This window comes from Adiantum capillus-veneris, chromosome 2 (genome assembly GCF_014529385.1).
Source record: "Adiantum capillus-veneris isolate H3 chromosome 2, ASM1452938v2, whole genome shotgun sequence".
NCBI lineage: Eukaryota > Viridiplantae > Streptophyta > Polypodiopsida > Polypodiales > Pteridaceae > Adiantum > Adiantum capillus-veneris.
Window position 1 is genome coordinate 51,729,464 of NC_140932.1, and position 17,398 is coordinate 51,746,861.

General features: G+C 45.7%; 1 protein-coding gene across 2 annotated transcripts in view; it reads left to right on the forward strand.

Moving 5' to 3' along the window:
• The window catches only part of LOC147462775 (putative envelope ADP,ATP carrier protein, chloroplastic), an 82,846-nt gene that overhangs the window by 43,482 nt on the left and 21,966 nt on the right, over positions 1–17,398 (forward strand). The window lies entirely within an intron of this gene.

Genomic DNA, 17,398 nt, shown 5'->3' on the forward strand with positions numbered 1-17,398 from the left:
TGATCCATGCAAGGGATCTACTTTCAGAAGTCCTTGCTTGTCTGTTCAATCGGGTCATGTGTGAAGGATTACGTGAATCTTGGAAATTATCTACTATCGTACCTATCTTCAAGTCAGGGGATCCTATGATACCCGGGAACTACCGTACCATTATGGTGGGTCACACATTGACCCGACTGTACGCATCCATTCTTGAACAAAAATTGAGTAGATGGGCAGAGAATGAGGGCATAAGGGCAACAGGACAAGCTGGATTCAGGAGGGGTTATTCCACTTTGGATCATATTCTTACGCTTAGAGCCATTATTGAGGAAGGAAGAGCAAGCGGGAGAAGGATGTATTGTTGCTTTGTGGATTTTCGGAAAGCTTTTGATACAGTACCAAGGGCTAGATTGATGCGCAGAATGCAAGAGTTAGGGGTCCCCAAAGAGGTTATCTGGGGGATCATGGCCTTATACGGGTCTGTAATTGGTTATGTACGTACTCCAGAAGGGGATTCCGACATTGTTCATTCCATTGTTGGAGTAAAGCAGGGATGCCCACTGTCTCCTACTTTATTTGGTATGTACATAGATGAGGTATTTGATTACATTGATAGAGAGGGTGACAGAGGTGCTCAAGTTGCAGTGTCATGGATCCCTTTGTTGTTGTATGTAGATGATATTGTATTGATAACAGAATCATCAGATGGAATGCAGAGGCAGCTAGATGCATTACATAAATTCGCGGAGGACAGTGGACTGTCGGTAAACTTGGGTAAAACCAAAGTTATGGTGTTTGACACCACACCGTAGTGGGTTAGGAGATCGGCACCTACATTTGCATATGGCCAGGATACAATAGAGTACACAGATGCATACACATACCTTGGTGTTGTATTTGCAGGACTGAAGTTTACTCTTAAGAAAGCAGCGGATGCTTGATTGTCTAGAGCCTCTGCGGCCTTGGGAGGGTTGGAGAGGATGTGTTCACAAGTGCAGTCTCAGGAACCACGAACAAAACTTTGGCTCTTTGATATTGTGGTGGCTTCGGCTATGCTTTATGGGGTCCAAATTTGGGGACCATCTGTGGATCAGGATAATTGGAAGTCAATGGAGAGACGTTTGGTATCTATGATTTCCCGAATGATTAGAGCCAAGCCTCCGTACCACACGCGATTACCCGAGCGGAACTAGATGTCCCTTCGATAGAAATTGAAGCTCTTACCAGATCAGTGTCCTTTATACATGGTTTGTGGGATACAAATAATTGCCGATATACTAGACTGGCCCTCGAATCCTCTCGACAATTAGCAATGAAAGGGGGTACATCATGCTGGTATGCGCAACTGTCCTCGTGGTTTCAGAGACACGGGTTCAGCATGGAAAGATTACCCTTGTTCCAATACTCTCTTGAGGCTCCATGATTGGCAATTGCATGAACGGAGATTAATAAAATCATCCGTCAGGATCTTATACAGTTGGATACTAAGAGGACATGGGTAGACCCTACACAAGAATTGGGCACGAAGATGGCCGACTACAAAGAAAACTTCCTACAGCTATCTGAAGATGGATTTGTGATTCGCCTGAGCTACATGGATACCCACCTGTCTCATGGTTTGAGATGTGCTATTGGTCAGATTCGTACATCCTCACACCAGTTGGAAATTGAATTTGGCAGATTTAGGGGAATCCCACCTGAGAGCAGAATTTGCAAGGTATGCGGAATGGAGCTGGGGACAGAATTACACTACATATGTCATTGCACCGTATACTATGAGATACGTGGGCGTTTCCATTGCCTATTTAAAGAAGGCTTTGGACCTCTAGATAGAGTCATGCAATACCAAGATCAAAGGTGCTTAGGCTTGTACCTACTGGAACTACATCGGCACAGGGATAATCTAATGAGAAGACAAAGAGCACTATAGCCTCAGAGGCAGATCACAGATTTCGTCGGATCGAGAGAAGCAGGAATGGAAGGAGAAGCACATTCATACCAAAGGCACCCTCATTGACAGGGCGATTGAGCTTAGGAAATCGAGACGACCACGTCCGAGATGCAGAAGCACACTTCACCGGAGGAGACTACAACAAAGGATTAGAAGCATTCTAGCCAGACACCCAGAATGCTCCTAAGAAGTTTATATGTATTTAGTTTTTCGCATTTATTTTCACACTGTCACACTTTTCAGACATTGTAACAGATTCACCACTTTTGTATCAGTTTGGTCTCATAGGTCACTCTGGGCTTTGGAAGACGTTAATACAACATTTTTCATTTCATTTCTCTCTCTCTCTCTCTCTCTCTCTCTCTCTCTCTCTCTCTCTCTCTCTCTCTCTCTCTCTCTCTCTCTCTAGAAGTGCGAACCCTAGGCCTAACCTACCTGTGCAGCCTGTCTCCCCCTGGGCGAGGGCGGCGTTGTGGGGGGATGTTATTTCACAAGCTCTGCCCTCAGCCAAGCTCAAAACTCTCGTGCGCTACCTGTCTCTCACAGTTTGCACAGGTGGACAATCTGTAGACTATGTCTCTCGCTGTTTGCACAGACGACCTCTCCCCATTTTAATCACCTTAAGCCTCAAGCCTTTAATCTTGCCACGTCGAGGCTTTGAGCCTTTTACCAGTTCAACAGCGTCAAGCTTAATAAGCGAAGTTGCGCAGAGTCAAGCTTAATAAGAAAAATTTCAGCCTTTGATCCCACCTGTCTAAGCTTTCGACTTCAAACAGTTTAGAGTTTCAAGTAAGCTTGGCGTTCTCAAGTCCTGCCTTTGAGAAGGTTTTACGAGTGGCCCCGATGTCCTCCTTCGGCACCCCCGTTTGAGGCAAGAGCGTTCTTGTGGTGGCGTCGGCACCAAGGAAGGACCCGACTCTGTCCGCCAAGAAGCAAGGATTAGAGCCCTCGAAGCTAAGATCCAAGAACTCATCGAGGAGAATGAGGGACTCAAACAACGGTTATGAAAACTTGAAGCCACTAAGGAGGTAGAGAGCCAAGCTCTACTCGCAAAAGCCCACGAAGTCGAAGCCTCCCTCACCGAGATTGTCATGGTGGCCCAAAAGGAATCCCATGAAGCAATATACAAGAAGATTGACAACAAGATACAGACGGTCGTACAAGAATGCCAATTACAAGAATCTTTTGGCCTCAAGGTCAGGATTGGGGACCTCCACCCACCATGGTGCACCAATGCGGATACTTGATGAGGAAGCCATCACCAAGCTCAATGACATTCTTCAACATGTCCACATTAAGCCTGGAACTATCTCTTGGATCAAAGACACACATAGGCATGTACCGTCCGAGCATTGCATACTCACTTTCAAGGACAAAGACGAACGGGTGAAGCTGCTACGTTGATCTCGACTTCTCAAGGGAAAAAAGTTTTGGATCGAAGAGGAACTAACTACAAATCAACTCAAGAATAAAGCAAGCAAGCTGAAGAAGATGCATGAAGCACGCAAGAAAGGTAAAGGGGCAGTCTATCGAGGGGGCAAAGCTGTCATCCAGGAGTTTCGAACTTCTAAATTGGCCTCCCCTTAGCTGACCCCCCTTAGGTTTTTGTTCTTTCCTTTATCTTTTCTTCTTGATGGACCCTCAGTCCTTAACTGGTATGTATCGATCTTCCTTACTTACAAGGAACGGTTGTAATGTTTTGCTCTGGTCCCCACCTCTTCCAGATCTGCTAGAGCCATGCCCATACACATGTGCTTTCTTTACCGCTGAGATGGTAAAGAAAGCCATTGATAGGATGAAGACTAGGAGAGCATATGATCACGATGGCCTGGTAGCAGAGCATTTTCTACATGCCAAAGATTTGTTTGTAGAGCTTCTAGCAGTGATGTTTAACCGTGCCATGTGTGAGGGCCTACATGATACTTGGAGTTTGTCCATGATTGTATCTATCTTTAAGTCAGGGGATCCTATGGAGCCTGGGATCTACCCCACTATCATGATCGGACACACATTGGCACGGTTGTACGCATCCATCCTTGAGTAGCGGTTGAGTAGATAGGCAGAGAGAGAGGGTGTACGGGCAACAAGACATGTGGGTTTCAGGAGAGGTTTCTCTACTCTTGATCATATCCTGACACTCAGAGCCATTATTGAGGAGGGAAGATCAAGTGGAAGACGGCTCTATTGTTGCTTTGTGGACATCCGCAAAGCCTTTGATACACTGCCTAGAGCTAGATTGATGCGCAGATTGCAAGAGATGGGGGTTCCAAAAGAGTTAATTTGGGGGATCATGGCTCTATACAAGTCAGTAGTGGGACATGTACGCACTCCAGAGGGGATTTCTGATTTGGTTCACTCCACTATTGGGGTGAAACAAGGCTACCAGCTATCTCCTACACTATTTGGCATGTATGTGGATGAGGTGGCAGCATCATTTAGATGCTTTGTACACATTTGCCCACGATAGTGGATTGTTTGTTTACTTGGGAAAAACCAAGGTTATGGTGTTTAACACCATAACCTTGGTTTTTCCCAAGTTAACACCACAGTGGGTCAGGAGGTCAACACCTACTTTTACATATGGCTTGGAGACGGTGGAGTATACAGATGCATACACCTATCTTGGGGTAGTCTTTAGTGGACCGGCATTTTCATTGAGGAGAGCAGTGACGGGAGCAAAGCGAACCTCGAACCCCGACGGCCTCTAAAACACCGGGGACCAAATGGCGCGCCTCGAGCCTGTCATGGTAAAGGAAACATGGGGGCACCACCTAGCTTCAACGGCTAGGACGCAAACAACACACCACCATAACAAAGTTTTTATCCAAGAGAGATGGATGCTTGGGAGTAATGATGAAGAGGAAAGAGAATGAGATCAAGTGAGAGAGAGAGAGAGAGAGAGAGAGAGAGAGAGAGAGAGAGAGAGAGAGAGAGAGAGAGAGAGAGAGTGAAGGAGGGGGTATAGCGGCTTAGTACTTAAGCACCACAAAAGGATGGCGAATCCGCACACCCTTCACACATACACAAGCTCACTCCAAACACAAGACTAGGTGGCGATTCCGCACACCTCACATGGGCAAAACATTGCAAGAAAACATACTCACAAAACCTCAAGCTTTATTTAGCGAATAAGGCGATGAAATGGGGAGCATAGGGTAGGGGAATGAGAAGGGAGAGCGTGGTAGAGCACATGGAGGATAGGTGGGAGTTGATGGCGAAGACTCGCACGAGGGTTATGGCCATCATCCTTCATTTAGTTTCCCTTCATCTTCCATAGCCCAAGGGTGTAGAGGTCATGCTCAAGACGAGCATGGTGATTGCGATGATGGTGATGGTGTGGGTGTGTGTGTGTGTGCACTAGGCACACACAGTGCATAGTGTATACACTCTTTGGTGATGGTGTGTGTCCTTAGTGTGATGGTGACCCCTTTTTATATAGGGGAGGAGGGGGTAGAAATTCTAGAATTTAGAAATGAAGAAATCATTATCTACATAGGCCATGTGACTGTGGGCCCCACTTGTCTGCCTGTGTGTATATGTGCCAGAACAGCAGTCTCATGAGAGAGAGACTAAGAGAGAGAGATGGGTTGATGAAAAAAAGTGAGAGGTGATACGGAGAATAAAGTAATTACAAGAGGGGAGAGAGGGGAGTGTGTTCAGAGGTGAATCTGTGTGCAGATGTGTGTGAACACAAGAAAAATCAGGTAACCACCGGGTGGGGATGGGTTTGTGGGCACCTTTTTTAGTGAAACTGAGTGTGTGTGTGAGTGTGGGGGAGGTTATTTAGCTACAAGACAAGAGACATGGCGCCTTTTAGAGAGAGAGGGGGGTATTTGGGTCATGGGATATGATAGGAGAGAGAAAGAGGGGGTGGGGTATACTATTTTGGAAGATAGGGTAAGCTGAATGTGAGATAGGGTGCATTATTGGTGAGTTATAATGCATTATTGGTGAGAGGTGGGGTAGCTTGAGGGGAGAGAGAAAGGAGAAAGGACAAGGGGAAGAGAGAGAGGGTTGACCTTTTGAGTGGAGGAGAGGAAAAGAGACACCCGGCGGGGCAACAGTGAAGAAAAAGGAGGCAAGGTGGAGATGGGCTACCCCGCAGGCATAAGGTGGCCTATTTTACCTTTTTTATATATTTACATAATCATACTTTATTTTTTTCTTACTTTTTCCAATGCCTTTTATCACTCCCTCCCTAAGAGGGGGTTTTCATGGGGTGGGGACGAGAGAAGAGGGGTATGGGAGCTTGGCTTGTGAAAAGCCCCCATCATTAGCCCTCCCCTTTTGGCTAGAGGCATTCATGTCTTTAGCTCATCTGTTTGATCATTATCGTCGGAGGTGGCGGCTGATAGTGTGTCCTCATCTGGAATGTCAATTGGTGGAGCCTGGTCAAATCGAAGAAAATAAGGTTTAAGTCGCCAACCATTTACCCTGGTTTTATGAAGTTTTCCATCAGCCTCCATAAGCTGGTAGCTTCCATTGGCATACTTTTTCCTGATGATGAAAGGGCCTTCCCATCGGAGCAGGAGTTTCTTATCCTTGCGCTTGTCGAAGCGAATGTCGTAGCGGAGCACCAACATTCCTTTCTTCGATTCTTTTTTCCGGAGATGCTCGTTAAAGCTAAGCCGTCTATGCTCTTCTTGTGTTGCATAATAATTTATTGCTTCTTCTCTGTCCAGCTGCAGTCTTTCCAAGTTGATGATGTGATCTCTCAAATGCATGTTGGGTTGTTGAAGTTGGCTTGCCATTACTCTGAGACTTTGTAGTTGCACTTCAATGGGCAAGATTGCTTCCTTATCAAATACTAGATGATACGGTGTGAATCCCAAGGATGTATGAAATGAAGTTCTGTAGGTTCATAAAGCTGGTAGTAGATACTTATCTCAGTCTTTGGGATGATTGTTTACCTGCTTGGTAATAATTTTAGAAACCATTGCATTTACCTTTTTAACTAGGCCATTACATTGAGGGTAATATGGTGAAGAGTGCCTCCTTGTAATGCCCAATTTTTGCATTAATTCTCCTACCAAGTCTGCTCTGAAACCTGGCCCTGTATCAGAGATGATCTCTAAAGGTGTGCCAAACCTACAGCATATGTGCTCGTAGATAAATTTAGCTACCTCTACCGCTGTGATTCTAGTGGTGGCTGTAGCCTCTGCCCATCTAGTCATGTAGTCCACCCCCATGGTAATGTAGAATTTTCCTGAGTTGGCCCTAGGTAATGGCCCAATGGCATCGATACCCCATTTTTCAAATGGGCCATATGAGAGAATAGGTGTCTGTGGTTCAGGCATAAGTGACCTAGTGCCGGCCTTTTGATACAACTTACACGTTTTGCACCAATGGTGTACATCACGGTTGAGGCTAGGCCATATGAAGCCTGCCTGCAAGATTTTCCTACTTGTTATGTCTAGGGCAAAGTGACCACCACAAACCCCGTCGTGACAGCTAGCAATTACTCCCGTGATTTCGTGAGAGAGAGGGACCTTCCTGAGTATTTGATCCTTACCCTTACAGTACAAACCATCATTGATGAGTCGATACCTTGTGGCCTTCCGCGTCAGCCATTGCTTCTGTCCCTTTGTTAAATCTGATGGGCATTCCCCTGTTTCCAAAAAATGCATGATGTTAGGCAAGGCATCACTGCCTTGAAATAGAGGGAGCTTTAGTTTTATTGCTCCAACCACCACTTCCTGTAGTCTTTCACTTGCTAGGGCATCTGCTTCTTGGTTTTGAGCGCTTGGGATATGGCGTGTTTGAACTTCTTCAAACTTACCCAACAAGGTTTTTACACCACTTAAGTGAGTCCTTAAACTAGGATTCTTGTATGTCCATGCTCCATTTACTTGCCTTACCAGAAGTAGAGCATCCCCAAATACATTAAGGCGTTGTACACCTTGCGAGACGCACCATTGTAGACCCTTGGTTAGTGCTGCATACTCAGCTTCATTGTTAGAATGTGAATCTAACAATTGGCCCAACGAAAATACCTTTGTCTCTTTGTCATCAAAGACCACTATGCCTGCAGCTGCTTTGTCGGACGCTCGCTTGTAGGCTCCATCAAAGTAGAGAGAGTATGCTCCTTCTACCATCGGTGGTACTGGAGGTAATCGGACTTCTCCTTCCTTAGATTGCTTCTCCTTCCTTTCAAAGACTTGGTAGGTCATGAGTCCCCCCAAACTTGCCCTTGTCGTGCTTTCTACCTGTACCGTGTAGTCAAACTCTTGCAAACGAACTAGCCATTTAGTAATTCTAGCAGACACATCCATGTGTTGTACAACATAGGGAAATATTTCATCCGTGGTTAGAATCACAAATTGCTTAGGCAGCAAATATGACCTAAACTTTGTAGTTGCAAATCTAAGAGCTAGGACTAAGTGTTCCACATGGGTGAAACCTTTCTCTCCTGCTGTCATCATTCGACTAGAGAAGTAGATTGTCCTCATGAAAGATGTCGTCGTATCCTTTTGGAGTAGCACAACCCCCAATGAGTCATCACCAACACTTGAGGTGACAGAATTTTTCATCCCACTTAGGTGGTGAGATAGTTGGCAGTGTGGCTAAGACCTTTACCTTGTTGTAGTGATGTTCGCTTTCCTCGTCCCAAGTGAAAGTTGATCTTTGAGTGAGTTGTTGCAGTGGTACAACAAGTTGTGATATTAGATGTATGAATCTACTTAAGTATCTCACCTTCTGTAGAAAAGAGACCAGTTGACGTGCGGTCGTTGGTGAAGGTAGGGCTATGAGTGCGGACACCTTACTTGGGTCGGCGTTGATACCTTTTGCTGAAATTTCATGGCCTAGTAGAATGACTTTACTCTCCCCAATGTGGCATTTATCCACATTTAATTGCCCACCTAGGCTCTGCAACCTGGCCAAACCTTCAGTTACCTTTTCTAAATGTGAAATACGGGAGCTATATATATAAAAATCATCAATGAACACTCTTATGGATGTTCCAAAGAACGGTTGAAAAACATATGTGACATATCTTTGGAATGTGGCAGGTGCATTTGTGAGACCAAATGGCATAACCCTGTATGCAAAACAACCCCATGGCGTGATAAAAGTGGTTTTTAGCTGATCTTCCAAGGCTATGCGTATTTGAAAGTATCCAGAATAACCATCACAGACGATATAGTATTCAAAACCCTCTACTTCATTCAGAATTTCATCCAAGAAAGGGAGAGGAAAGTGGTCTCTCTTTGTAGCTGCATTTAGTGGTTTGTAGCATAGTTACCGGGGAACGCGTTCCGTAGGCCCTAGAAGGCCGGAACGCCGTTCCCTTCCTCTCTGCCAAGCTGGAACGCCTCGGAACGTTTTGCCGTTCCGGGTGACCACCTGGTACCGGAACGACTGGCCGGAACGGCCTCGGAACGCCCAACTCTCAAAAATGGGAAGAAATAGACAGTTTTTTGCAAATTTGCAATGAACTTTAGGTGTTTTTTTAGTGTGCAAGGACTCAAAAATTAAAATGCATCCCCTCACACCCATTCCCTTCTCAAGCATTATTTGGGTGTTTTTTATGCCTCTCGTTCCGCGCCGTTCCTGTTCCGGACCCCTAGCCGTTCCCCCGTTCCGCGAGGGTCCCCGTCGCCGTTCCCGTTTTGCGTTCCGGGTAACTCTGGTTTGTAGTCAACACAGACCCTCCACTTACCATTCTTTTTAGGCGTCACCACTACGGGTGACACCCATTCTGAGTTTTCTACAGGATAGATGAATCCCGCCTCCAGCAGTTTCCTTACCTCGGTCAAGAGTGCCTTTTCTTGTATGACTCCCCAGTCGTCGTAGCTTTTGCACAACTGGTTTTACCCCTTTCTTCAGCTTAATATGACGTTCCACCACTGTAATGCCTGTGATTCTTTCATAGTTGTCAATGAACAGGTTAGGAAATCCCATCAACATTTGCAAAAAACTATCTTTCTCCTCAAGTGTTAATTCCGTAGACAACATACCCTTCAACCTACTTCCTCCTAGGCCAGGTGATTTGCTCTCCTCTTCATTGGGTTGCCCTTTTGGTGATGGATCACCAGTTGTGCTTACCCTTTGTGGATCCTTCATAATGATACCCATCACATCAATGGAACTGTCACTTTCGTCGGTGGATGTGGTCTCTTCCTCAGAACTGGAAGATTCGCTAGTGGTTTCATCTGTCGATGTTTCTAGATTCATTTGCTTCTGCTTGCCAATCCTCATGTCGTAGTAGATTGTCTCCCCTTTCTTACCGGTCATGCATAGAAGGCCAGTACCCCAGTCATGTTTTGCCTTCATGGCCATCAACCATGGCCTTCCCAAAATTAGTGGATAGCCCTCCCCCTTAGTAGGCATTACAAAAACATCTACCTCTACCTCAGTGTTGAAAGCTTTGATTTTCACGGCACTTACCACACCCACACACTTTACTTTTGCGTTGTTTGCCATCTTTGCCTTGCATGGAGAAGGCCTGTCAACCTCGAGCCCTAATCGAAGCATCATAGCTTCGCTCATTACACAGATTTGTGCACCTCCATCAATGTAGGTGTTTCCAACCCTCTTTCCTTTTATGTTTACGTCGACAATTGGAAGGATGTCATCCATGTTGCATCCCGAAATTGCTCCGGCTACCTTTGTTTTGGAGCGTCTTGTACTTACCATTTTAGACCATTGTCGCCTTACTTTAGGTACAAGATGTAGCAGCTGTGGCCATGTAATCTTCGGTCCTTGCTCTGCCACATCCAATGTTAGATCATAGGGCTTAGAACTTTCCCCTAGCTGGAAGTCGGTGATGCCCAATTTCCGTCGTGGCCTGGATGTCCTGGATGCTTCTCTCATCATCTGATTGTGTAGCCTTCTCCCTCCTAGCTCTTTTCACAGTCATGGCCTCAAGTGGTTCTAAAAAGGTTACCTTCTCCTTACCCTTGTCCCTCTCCTTTGCTCTGGATGGATCCACTACTACGGCTTTTCTTTTCTCTTCTAGTCTTATGATGTTTACAGGGCGATCAGGTGGTGGGGCTGGTGGAAGAGGTGGAATGGATGCTTGTAGTGGTGTCTGGGGTGGACGTAGAATTTGTGTTGGTGGGGTTGGTGCTCGGGGTGGGGGTGTTCTTTCTCTAGGGGGTGACAATTGGTTCCTCCTACCTCCTCTATGAGATCTGGTAAAGTCATCTTAGATATCTTTGGCTCCTTAGGAATAGGCTTAGGGTCATTGGCTGATGCTCAGATGCTTGCGAGCTAGTAGATTTAGGCTCAACGGACACTCTTTCTCCTTGAATCATTAAATTATCCTCCTATTGGATTGCATTGGTGGTGACTACTTCCCAAGTGGTGATACCTCTAATGACTAGGCCATTGTAGATATCCTCATGTCGTAATCCTCTAATGAATCTATCATGCAATTGGTTATTATTGAAGCGCTCATTTGGATTACAATGAGAATTCAAATGCTTCAAGCGACTAATAAAGTCTCTCACCGACTCTCCTTCCTCTCGTTGGGCTTTCTGGATCTGAGAGGCTACACTCCAAAGCACTCCCTCTTGTATGTATTCTTTCAAGAACAATCTCCTGAGAGTAGGGTAAATTGTTTTTTCTTCCACCCTTAGGGTTCTATACCAATCCCTAGCCTTCCCACTGAAGGTCAGGCTTAAAGAATTACTCTTATGTAGGTCATTCCGAACCCCGACGGCCTCTAAAACATCAGGGACCGACTGGCGCGCCTCGAGCTTGTCATGGTAAAGCAAACAGGGGGGCACCACCTAGCTTCAGCGGCTAGGACGCAAACAACACACCTCCATAACAAAGTTTTCATCCAAGAGAGATGGATGCTTGGGAGTAATGATGAAGAGGAAAGGGAATGAGATTAAGTGAGAGAGAGAGAGAGAGAGAGAGAGAGAGAGAGAGAGAGAGAGAGAGAGAGAGAGAGAGAGAGAGAGAGAGTGAGGGAGGGGGTATAGCGGCTTAGTACTTAGGCACCACAAAAGGATGGCGAATCCGCACACCCTTCACACATACACAAGCTCACTCCAAACACAAGACTAGGTGGCGATTCCGCACACCTCATATGGGCAAAACATTGCAAGAAAACATACTCGCAAAATCTCAAGCTTTATTTAGAGAATAAGGTGATGAAATGGGGAGCATAGGGTAGGGGAATGAGAAGGGAGAGCGTGGTAGAGCACATGGAGGATAGGTGGGAGTTGATGGCGAAGACTCGCACGAGGGTTATGGCCATCATCCTTCATTTAGTTTCCCTTTATCTTCCATAGCCCAAGGGTGTAGAGGTCATGCTCAAGACGAGCATGGTGATTGCGGTGATGGTGATGGTGTGGGTGTGTGTGTGTGTGCGCACTAGGCACACACAGTGCATAGTGTACTCTTTGGTGATGGTGTGTGTCCTAAGTGTGATGGTGACCCCTCTTTATATAGGGGAGGAGGGGGGAGAAATTCTAGAATTTAGAAATGAAGAAATCATTATCTACATAGGCCATGTGACTGTGGGCCCCACTTGTCTGCCTGTGTGTATATGTGCCAGAACAGCAGTCTCATGAGAGAGAGACTAAGAGAGAGAGACTAAGAGAGAGAGATGGGTTGATGAAAAAAAGTGAGAGGTGACATGGAGAATAAAGTAATTACAAGAGGGGAGAGAGGGGAGTGTGTTCAGAGGTGAATCTGTGTGCAGATGTGTGTGAACACAAGAAAAATCAGGTAACCACCGGGTGGGGATGGGTTTGTGGGCACCTTTTTCAGTGAAACTGAGTGTGTGTGTGAGTGTGGGGGAGGTTATTTAGCTACAAGACAAGAGACATGGTGCCCTTTAGAGAGAGAGGGGGGTATTTGGGTCATGGGATATGATAGGAGAGAGAAAGAGGGGGTGGGGTATACTATTTTGGAAGATAGGGTAAGCTGAATGTGAGTTAGGGTGCATTATTGGTGAGAGGTGGGGTAGCTTGAGGGGAGAGAGAAAGGAGAAAGGACAAGGGGAAGAGAGAGGGGGTTGACCTTTTGAGTGGAGGAGAGGAAAAGGGACACCCGGCGGGGCAACAGTGAAGAAAAAGGAGGCAAGGTGGGGATGGGCTACCCCGTAGGCATGAGGTGGCCTATTTTACCTTTCTTATATATTTACATAATCATACTTTATTTTTTTCTTACTTTTTCCAATGCCATTTATCACTCCCTCCCTAAGAAGGGGTTTTCATGGGGTGGGGACGAGAGAAGAGGGGTATGGGAGCTTGGCTTGTGAAAATCTCGCATCAGCAGCAGAGACTAGATTGAGGAGAGCTTATGCAGCCTTGGGAGGTTTGGAGAAGATGTGTTTGCATGGTTCAATTTTAGGAACCTTGAATAAATCTGTGGCTTTTTTAACTCTATTGGCTTCAGCTATGCTCTATGGGGTTCAGATTTGGGGCCCTCAGTGGACCACCAAGGCAGATTTGGTAGCACTAATGGATGGAGAGGCCTCTAGTCTCTATGGTCTCTCAGATGATTCGGGCTAAGGCCTCAGTGCCGCTTGAGATTATTTGGGCTGAGCTAGCTGCCCCTCCTCTCTCTCGTAGTTGAGGCCCTTACTAAATCAGTCTCCTTCATGCATAACGGATGGGACCTTCCCAGAGACATATGCTCGGCTAGCACTTGAGTCATCCCAACAGCTAGCGCTACAAGGGGACACAACATGTTGGTATGGGCAGATGAGATCATGGTTTCAGTCACACGGCTTCAGCATGGATAGACTGCCTCCATTCCAATACTCCTTGGATGCTCTCACACGGATGGAGACCACTAGACTTATACGTCAGGATTTGATTCAACTAGATACCAGAAGCACATGGATACAATTGGCACAAGAGTTGGGCACGAAGATGGCTTTCTATAGAGAGCATCTCCTCCAACAACCAGGGGATGGATATGTGATCAGACCGGCCTATATGGAGACTCATTTATCCTATGGGATATGATGTGCTATTGGTTAGATGCGCACATCATCGCATCAGCTAGAGATTGAGACTGGCAGATTTAGGAGAGTACTAGCAAAAGCCAGGATATGCCAATTATGTCATATGGAACCAGAGACGAAGTTACATCACACTTGTCATTGTCCGGTATACTACGAGATACGAGGCCGCTTTCATTGTCTGTTCAAAGAGGGCTTTGGACCGTTGGCTAGAGTCATGAGATATCAGGATCAGAGATGCCTCAGGTTGTTTTTGCTAGAGCTGCTCAAACACATGGAAAGTCTTTTGAGGAGACCAGGTAGTGGGAGACATTCACAGAGGGAGATCACCAACTTCTTTAGAGTAGGGACTCAACAACCGGATGAGCCTGCTTCGCAGCAAACTTGAGAGCCCACTTCTATCAGGGGTATATTAGTGGATAGAGCCACTGGGCTTGGAGAGCTAGATGCCCACGTCTACGGGGGCAACGGCATCGACGGAGGCTCCACCAAAGAATCATGACTATTCTAGCACGACATGTGAGATGCCCATTACGATTATTTATAGAGGCGGACATTGACAAAGCTCTTCAGCGACCGATGAAATTCTTTCTCGGACGCTGCCCGATGCCAGGCATCCTTGGTCATGGATGACGATGATGATGATTTTCAAGCTAATGATTTGAGTCTTTTAGTTTTAGTCTTTCACTTTACCTCCTTTTATTTTTGTATTTTTGTACCCAGACATTGGATTAGATCCACAAGGATTGTATCAGTTTGTTCTCATAGGTTATACTGGCCTTTTGAAGACGTTTAATATAACATTTCATTTCATTTAATTTCTCTTCAAATAAGTGTATGAGCTTTCGACGGAGGTGCTTGAGCTTCCTTGAAATCACCTTGACGAAGGATCGAGAAATGAAGCTAGGGTTTTTCACATGGCAAACTAGGGATTTATTTGTGAAATTGGAGGGAAAGCTACATGTAAACATGAAGCACACAAGAGTTATGAGTTGTTTTTGACCTTGTGTATGAGTGGAGCTTCAATGACCGAATTGAAGGTGTTTTACTTTGTTTTTCTCTGCTGTTTGTTATCAATTATGGCTTGAGCTCTCACAATCAAAGTCGCGATGCCTTCCGAGATGTACCGCAAACATCTCGACAATGCTGTATTATAGAGATCACTCCATGACTATTATAGAGGATGGGTGGCCACGGTGACACATATATGCCACATAATGCGAGAGTGGAGATTGGACAGCTCAAGGTTTCACCTCTCAGACTAGAGTTTGAGGCAGATTGACAGTGACCAGAGAATTTGTAGGGTATATAGACGTGGGGTGGACGGCTAGGAACACTATGCATACAGGGAGGGGCACTGTGTGTGCAGATGGCTAGTGTATGCGAGCATACTAGACCGATAGACAACCCTTTTCACATGACAACCCACACTTGAGTACTATTGCGGTCGAGAGATCAAAAACAGCTGGGTCGCTTCTTTCTAGAGATTCAGAGGGAGACTCTCCTCTAGTCACCCGTGCACTCCTCTAGTCACCAACCTGTGCACCCAAGCGGAGGACAATAGTCACAAATCACGGGGAGAGGGATCACAGCTTTGACTATGACATGAGTAGACCAGATAGAGGGAGATAAAGTGGGCTTTTTGAAACCTTGTTGCTATGCTGTGGGGACTCCTCACCCCCTACCCACCTATCCATGCCATACAACCCCAGTTTGGTACCAGATGGAGCCACCTAGTGTAGCTTGTTTATTTTCGGCAATTTTGCCCTTTTTTCTGGACATGCAGAGACGCATACATGTACATTTCTTTATATCATGGGCCGAATTTGGCCTTTAGAAGACGTTAAGAAAGCTTGCTTTCTTTCTTTCTTTCTTTTTTTCCCTCTCTAAGTCCATTGCTGCACCTTTCTAAGGAGACTGATAATGTCTACACTTTGGAGAGCTTTGGACTCCTAGCAGAGGTGGAGCGCCATTCACCTTTGAAAGAGCTTACATAGTTGCTTACTGTCGCTATTCATGCAACATTGCCTAGTGTTAAGCATTGATGTGTTGACGGGACTTCTAACATGCTAGTTGGTCACATAGACGGGAGTCAGAGTATAGTGCATGGGGCAAAGCTTGGAATGTACGAATCTACAGATTTTCGATGTATGGCATCAATGGGGTTTTGTTATAGAGCAGGGCAGTCCTCCATTCCCTCACTATGATTGCGATGCAGTGAGCTCCATTTTTTGTGGATTGATCGCTTTTATGTATGTAATTTGCTGTCTGCTACAGCCAGCTACAGCCAGCTACACTGGTATCTTGGCCAGCTCTACTACATCCTGATTACCTTCGTCTTAAATGAGAAAGGGATGAGAGAAGAATTTGGCACAACTGTGGAGGAGACTTAGACGGCCAGTCACCTTAGTTACGGTACGCTATTCAAGAAGCTCTCTGACCTTGTGGGGCTGATCCTTTTGTTTCAGAAGGTGGCGGTAGCTCACTTACCAAAGTTCAGGGTGTGCTTAGTTGAGGTGTCTCTTCCTTACAATATCTTCAAGAGCACCTTCCATTTGGCCCATGACTTGAGGCACGACCCCACCGACCTGATGTGAGCTTGAGAAATGGAAACTTGACTTGATCTTCTATAGACAGGTTGCTCAGGGAATCCAGCTGGAGGATAGAGCCATGAGTGCCATTCGCATGCTTGGGTGTGCCATCTTGGGCATGCAAAGCTTGCTGACGTTCAAGAGGTGGCCACAGACTTCTACCTTAGATCTTATGTTGGAAGGACCACCTTTTGAGAGCAGAGATGCTTGTTGTGATGAGGGTGGGGCTCGCTGGTTGAAATGCGAGCTAATCTGGAGTGCCCTTTCTTTGATGACCTCTTTGGGGCACTGAGGGCCATTCCTCGTGGATGCATGCTTATTGGTACTTGAAGGTAAAATTCCAGGCTGTTCGTGCAGATTTCTGATTAATTTTTTCTTAAAGAAGATGATCACTAGAGGGGGACTCAATTCCAGTGGTTTCTGTTCATTGGAGCCAAGCTATTCCTGTTTCTTAGCTTTGTCTAAATGGTGAGAGGCATATTTCCTCTCTTATTGCAGAGAATGCCGTGTGTGTAATAAATAACACACTGGCATTTCTTGCTGCATGATGCATTTTTTCTAATCAGACTTCATCATTGAAGTGTTTTGTAGCATATTATTGAGCTATTTCAAACATTAGATGCAGTTCTCTGCTACACACTTAGAGATGATAGCCTTGATGGACACTGGTTAATGAACATTGAGGTGGTAGTCATCTTCCTCTTCATATGAATACTTTTGATGGGCTTTCACAAAATAGAAAAAGTTTGTGGGAGATGGCAAACTGCTTCTTATTGCTCTAAAGTTCTTTATTATGATGATCTCACGTGACAAAATAGCAAAGATCAGTGTTTTCTTACGATGATAGAGGATTGCTATGCCTACTTGTGGTTGTTGGCCAATCCCTTTTATAGTACTACTCTTTGACTATGGCAGCACCCCTCTTCATTTCTTTCTTTCAAGCACCTC